Source organism: Mastomys coucha, chromosome X (genome assembly GCF_008632895.1).
Source record: "Mastomys coucha isolate ucsf_1 chromosome X, UCSF_Mcou_1, whole genome shotgun sequence".
Classification (NCBI taxonomy): Eukaryota; Metazoa; Chordata; class Mammalia; order Rodentia; family Muridae; genus Mastomys; species Mastomys coucha.
In genome coordinates this window covers 96639236-96646881 of record NC_045030.1, presented here as the reverse complement: position 1 = coordinate 96646881, position 7646 = coordinate 96639236, and positions in this window count along the sequence as shown.

Here is a 7646-nt window from a genome sequence, read left to right as displayed (position 1 = left end):
TGTGTGTGTGTAATTAAAATTACTGCAGTTTTAAAGGCAGAGCAAGTCTAAGTCTGGTCTATATATGGAGTTCCAGAATAGCTAGGGTTACATATTGACCCATCCCCCAACAAAGGAAATAAAAGGAATAAGAACTACATGCTCATTTCTGCTCTATTCACAATAACCAGGAGATAGAAAAGGCCTATATGTCCATCAACTTATGAATAGATAATGCTATTGAGCTATTAAAAATTAAATTGTGAAATTCACAGGTAAATGGATGGAGCTGAAAACAATCATTTTGAGTAAGGTCACCCAGACCCAGAAAGGCAAATATCACATGTTCTCTCTAATCTCTGGATGTTAGCTTTGAATCTTCAGATATGTGTGTTTCATTTGGTCTACTCATAGATGTCAAGAAATTACTAAGGATTCGTGTGGAGGGGCTTTCAATGGAGGGTAGGTAGAATGTACTGATATAAAGGGTTAAAAGACAATAATAGAACAGGAAGGGTTAAGTTGGGTAGGGGAGAGAAGGGCAGGATAATGGAGGGAATATGGTAAATTACATTAAAGAACTTTTGCAAATGTCATATGGAAACTTACTATTGTATAAGCTTTGCAAAATATATCTACACACACACAAAATAAATAAATAAATAAATAAATAAATAAATAAATAAATAAATAGCCCAGTACAAGGAATGGGTTACCACTTTTGGAGTTTTTAGCCAGCAATGTTTCACAGACTCCTAAATAATACAGGTATTGCCCATGCTCTTGGTTGCCCTCCAGAGCATGACAGTTAGACCATAGTGATAAAGACACTAAGAACTTCAGTTCTAGAAAAGATAGAAATCAAACTGGTGTTTACCTGGAAGCTTCATTCCTACTGGCTAGCTTTCATAGTTCTGGAAGGTACTATGCATGCTACTGGAGGAGAAAAATAATTATTAATATTTCCCAGATGTGAACCTGCAAGCTACAATAATGACCAGCTTTGCAAGACATGCCCACTGGTACAAAAGTGACACAAATATCAAGGGAGTAATCAATCACTTTCTGATTGGTTTTAAAAGTTCCAATCCCCAAGATGAAAATATTTGGCATAATTTAGGGCATCAAGTACTATGGCTAGACAAGTCATAGGCCTTAGGAGAGAACCTACTATTACATAGAAATGATCATAGTACTAAACCAACTCCTAGTGATTTAGTGTTATACCCATAGATTAGTGTACCTCTCAGTTGTCATCAGAGAAGGTTCTTATTGTAGTCGGTGTTGCTTAATGCCCACAAGTGGCCAAGGTTCAGAAAAATAAGAGACCACAGAATGCTCAGCCCTAAATGGAACATATATACATCACTACCTCCTCTTAGGCTCAGGGATCATGTGGAAGAGAGGGTCAGAATAGTATAAAAGCACATACCACCTCACATAAGTTGTGACAGTATACACATGACCAGTACAAGCCCAAGCCAGACCAATTCTGAACATGGAAAGGGAAGCTGAACACTAAATCCTACCCTTAACAGTTAAGCTATTGATAGTCATTAGCATAGGAAAGGGAAGAGGCAGATTTCTCCAAGAATGTAACCTCTGGTAAGTCAACCACAGTCCAATGGAACCATCCAACTACACATCCAAGAATTCTTAGTCAGCACACATTTTGTTTTGATAAATTCACACACTGAGTTGGGTGAATGGAGAAGGGTATGAATCTTTGAAGACATCGGGGCAGGAACAGAATATGATCAAAATTCCTTCTACAAATTTCTTGAAGAACTAATATTTTAATAGGAATAAATTAAATTTATACCAAAGTTTAGGAGAGGAAATGAAGATAGTAATTAATCAATAGACTAGTACAAAATTATGATTTTGTACTTTGACAAAATGAAGTAAATAGTGAAGGCAAAAATTTGGATTAGAGATCATAAAGTTAGTAGAGTATGAATGAAATTCAAAGTTGATTGATTGAAAAACTCAGCAGTGTGCTACACATGGAGATACATATATGTAATCCTAGCACAATGTGAGCTACCTGAGATTAGTTTCACATCTCCTCCAAAGGGGAAAAAACATAAAAAGAAAAGCAATACTTTCCAGGATTAGTTTACTGTATTTTTTATATAGTTATTATGTGGGTAAGGTTTACAGCCATTTTTCATCAGGAAAGTTGAGAGTTAGACATGGTTAAGGTCACAGAGGGTCTCAGGAACCTCTAAGTTATCCCATAGTTCCTGTACATCCTATGTAGTCTGGGTTGCACTTCAACGTTCCTATCATATATCTCGTATTTAACATCTCCACTACAAACAGTACCTTTATTTTATTTTTTCCTTGCAGCCCACAAAGAAACTGGGATGTAAAGCTGGAAATGGTTATATATATCTATAATATTAACACTTGAAAGCTCGAAACAAAAGGATCTGGGGCAGCAAGGGCATACTCAAAACTGTTTCAGAAAACTAAAATATAAAGTAGGAGGACATGGTGGCATATGCTTGTAATTCCAGAATCCCAGAAGTAGAGCCCCTAGGATCAGAAGCTCAAGACCACCATCAGCTGTACATTGAGTTTGAAGCTAGCCAGAGTCAGGTGAGAGTCTGTCTCAGAGAGAAAGAAAGAAAGAAAGAAAGAAAGAGAAAGAAAGAAAGGGGAGGAAGGAAGAAGAAAGAAAGAAGAAAGGAAGGAAGGGAGGGAGGAAAGAAGGAAGGAAGACAAAAACTGAAAAATGCAAACAATTCAAACAAACAGAAACTGGTATGTACATCTAGAAACACTTTACAAGAATACTAACTTCTACATCACGTCACATACATATATAATCATATATGTTTCCCTGGTCATTTATATGAAAAGCCATGAATTTTGCCCATTCATTCAAATATAAACACAATCTCTTAGGAATATACAGTTACAACTATGGTCTAACAATACAATGGGAACAGCAATTCTTCACTCAATCTGTTATATTCTCCTTGTCTTCTTCACCCAAGCCTGACATGTTTCCATGCCAATTTGTCTTTATTCCACTCATATACAGATGCTACACAGTCTCACCCCCACTGACAGATCTCAGGTAAGCTATAACCAAACATTGTTAATTCTCCTATTCTCTTATCTGTTTCCTCCATTCTGTGGTATCTTGAACCACTAAACAAAGTTGCTTATTCAGGAAGAGCTCTGCCTAAACTAAGTACCTAAACTAAGTTCAATCTCTGAGGGCTACATTTTTTTTCCACTTGGCTTTGGAGCCTGCTTCCATTTCATTGTTAGATGTCATGTTTCTGTTTCTTTTTAAAAGTGTTTAACCAGGACATTACTAGGTAGCCCCAAGTTGGCCTCAAGTTTGTAATCCTCTTGTCTCAGCCACCTGGGTGCTAGGATTACATATATATTTTATTATGATGGGATAAGTGAGAATTACCCCATAGGCATATATTTGAATATGTGTGGGGGTATGGAATTCTTTGGGAAGGATTAGAAGGTGTGGCTTTGTTGGAGGAGATGTGTCACTGGAGATGAGCTTTGAGATTTCAAAAGTCAACTGCATTCTTAGTGTTCTCTATCTCTATCTCTATCTCTTGCTTGTGGCTCCCAGTGGCGCGCCTGCTGTCATGCTACCCACCATGATGGTCATAGATTCTAACCTTCTGAAACTAAGCCCCTGATTAAATGTTTTATTTTTAAAATTGCCTTGGTCATGGTGTCTTATGACAAGGATAGAGTAACTAAGATAGTTATTATGCCTGAATTTTTTCAGATTTTATACTTGATTATATAATTGGAAAAGTTTATCTGCAGAACCTTTCCTCCTGCTTCCTGTTTTCCAGAAATTCTGCCCATAGTAAAGAAAAAGTAGAGGTAAGGGAAAGTCAAAGACCCTCCCTCACTGGAGTTAGATAAAGGTATAAATGTAGGACCTTTCCTGGGAATCCAAGTTTAATAATAACAATTGATTATTTGTTCTGTGGCCACCACTACACTTTCCATTCATAGTGCCCTCACTACATTATTTCATCATCTCTTGGGCATAAAGGCATCAGGATCATTCTTCACTGTCAATGTGCTTTTTAGGTTACTCCATGTCCCTGTTTTTTCCCATCTATAAAGGGGAAATTAGATATGTGGCCTAGTCTATCACCATATAGGATTGAGAGTACAAACAGGCTGTATCAATTTTGTCTAGTCTGGGAGGTGCCTGTGTGACTGTATTTTTCCAACATTTCCCTCTGGGTTAGGAACCCTGCAGGAGTCTCTATGTACTATTTTAGGTTCTGTCAAAAGCACTATGTTACAATATAATGAGTAAATTGCTTTGTAGTCAAACTACCTGAACTTAACTCCTTGTTAGCTCTCTGACAAAAGGGAAGTTACCAATTTCTTAGATTTCAATAAGTCTGTCTAAGAAAAGTGAGGTTAATGATGCCATGTCTCACACAGGGATGTTTTAAATATTGAATGAGGTATGTACCTTATATTTAGTGGGACCTTGTTGAATAAATGAGTGAACTGCTTCATATAGGTATACTCAAGCTTAGGATCATACTCCGTATGTATCCCATTAGAAGGCAAAATTTTCAGGAGAAGGGAATTGGAGGGGGTGTTATTTTGGCTTCTGATTTCAGTCCATGATAGTGTGGAACTGTAGTGGTGGGAGTGGGAAACATCTGGTTACATTATGTAGGCAGCCATGAAACAAAGAGGGGGATGAATGCTGGTACTTTTTAAATTTTTGAATTTTATTTTCTTTGCTTTTTCTGAGACAGGGTATCGATATATAGCTAGGATGGCTTTGAAATTATTATGTAGCCCAGGATGGCCTTGGATTCTTATGGATCCCCATGCCTATGACCACAGGTGTGTGACGCCTGGTAACCAAGGGGCTTCAAAGCCTTTTTGGCAATCTCATAATCCTCATACATAGATTGAAAAATCGTGCTTTATTTTTTTGTGTGAATGAATGGGGAAATAAATTAGTACAATATTCCAGGAACTGTCTTAGACATGTGAGATACAGTTCTAAGACAGACAGAAACAGCCTTTATGAAACTACAATCTAATTATTAAATTGACAATCATAACTGAAGTGGAAACTTAAGGGTTCTTTGGAAAGCCAATTGGATGGTGTTTTGCTGGGACAAACACATGAAGGAACGTTTTGTTAAAGCAGACACAGGTGTGAAAGGCTAAGGCAGACTCGTGAAGGAACATTTTGCTGAAGCAGACACAGGAGAAAAGATGTTCTACTAAGGCAAGCACAGGAAAGGACATGTGATGAAGGATTCTTTGCTAATGACACACATGCATTGGTCTGCCTTCCATTGTGTAGTTGAGCTGCATTTGTCAGTACTCCATGGAGAAAGATGCACCAAAAAACTTCTGGTGGTGTACTGCAGTTTCTTGTTGCTTGTGGACACAGGCTGATGGGATCCACACTCTGAGTCAAGACTTGTGCTGAAGCAAAACCCATGCTGAGGCAAGGCTCGTGGAGGACACATGATGTTTGGAGGGTATAAATAGGACTCCATGGAGTGATGGAGACCAAGCTTGGCTTGCTGGTACAGCTAGCTGTGAAATGCTTGTGGGTCTCACATCTCTGATCTCCACTTCCTGAGAAAGACACAGCCAAGAACACCTCCTGGTGTTCCTGTTGCTCCCTCCTGCTGATTCGAGCTGAGGCTGAGGCCTGGCTATTTCTGCTAGGTTGTGCCACCACTGCTGATTCCTGTTTGCTAACCTAACTCTACCAAACTTGACTGCTGGTGTATCTGTGAAGTGTTTGTGAGTGGATCTAGCTGCTGCTTCTGACCTGCGAACTGAACTGCTGATTTCCAGAAGACACAGATGGGAATTGCTCCAAAGAATCATTTCTAAACAAGTCCACTTCCCCTGTATCCTTTTTTTTCCACTACCTCTGGTGGGTGGTGAGATAGAAGAGAGGTTAAAGTGTTTAAGAACCATCATTAAAAATAAGGTTTGGGACTAGAGAGATGGCTCAGTAGTTAAGAGCACTTTCTGCTCTTCCAGAAGTCATAAGTTCAATTCCCAGCAACCACATGGTGGTTCACAATCATCCATAATTGGATCCAATCCCCTCTTCTGGTGTATCAGCAACAAGATGCTTATATACATTAAATAAATAAATCTTTAAAAAATAAAAATAAGGTTTGAAAAATATTAAAGTTACACATACCAGTCACTGAACCTGAGCTTAAAGATGATTGTAGGCTGCCATGACAGTGGCACATAGGAAATTTCCTAGTTGTGGACATGAGAGAAAATTTCTTAAGGCAAATCACTATAGGAGATTGGAAGGAGACAGGAATTGAGTAATAAGTGAGGAGAGATAGTAGCAATGAGCATAGGGATTTAGATTTATGTGCTAGATCTGTTGTTTCTAGCTGTATGAATTTGGAAAATGTATAATCTACCTGGGGTTGTTTGTTCATTTATTAAATGAGTCCAACAATAACACCTACCTTAAACAATTGTTGTATGAGGGAAATAAGTTTATATGTGTAAATTGTAGTGTGGCATTGATATTCATTTTCTGTGTAATCTTAGGTGTACTGTTTCCCTTCACTGGCAACAATAGGATGATGGATTTAACTATGGACTACGTTCTTACCACTTACAGTGGTATTTAAGCTAAAGGATTTGCCTTCAAATGACATAAAGCAATAACAGAAAACAACCAAGTAGAAATGGGGAATATAAGTTCGAATTCTTATTCATCAAGTGTTAACATTGTCCTGAGCAATGTGATACTTTTTTCTTTTAATCTTGTGTTTTTGAGACAGAGCTTCAATAGCATTGAAATGATTCTTCTATTCCCTGAGTGCTGAAATAGTAGGTGTATATAATTTTATCTGGCTTTATACATCATTATTGCCTTCCATTTTCTCAAAAGTTCTCTGAGGTTCAATTGGCCAATGAAGAAGATGAAAATAGAGAAATAAGGATTTGGAAAGATGAGCCAGCTGTTAAATGGCCAGTGGTGAGTGATAACATGCATCTAAAACCCGCACTCCAACTTCCTTTATACTGCTTATAAGACTTGATTGGATAACATGAAGCTGAAAGAGTGAATTAGAACAACTCTAAAATAATATGGACAAGGTATGGGAAGGGGAAATTTTGAAAATAGGAATAACCATTAAGAGGCTGTTGCTCAGCATCTAATTTTATAAAAAACAAAACACTACTATATATATATAGAAAGGAAATTTAGGCCTCAGTGTAACAGTGGGTGACTTTTTGTTGTTTGTTTGCTTGCTTATGACAGGTTTTTTGTGTACCCTTGGCTGTCCTAGAACTAGTTCTGTTAACCAGGCTAGCCTCAGACTCACAGCAATCTGCCCAATGTTGTCTCCTGAGTGCTGAGATTAAAAGTGTATGCCACCACCACCCAGCTCAGTGGGTGATTTGTAATACCAAGAATAATTTTGCATAACTAGAGAAAATATCTCAGAATTTATGCAGGTGGACAACAGACTTCAAGTAGCCAAGGAGATCTAAGCAAAGCTGTAGTGGAGCCAAAATAAGACATAAGGACAACACTTAAGGGTGTTGACAAAAGTAGATTTCCTGGATAAGACTTCACAAAGTAGAAAAACAAGAATTGACACCTATAACTCCATCCAAATGTTCTTTCC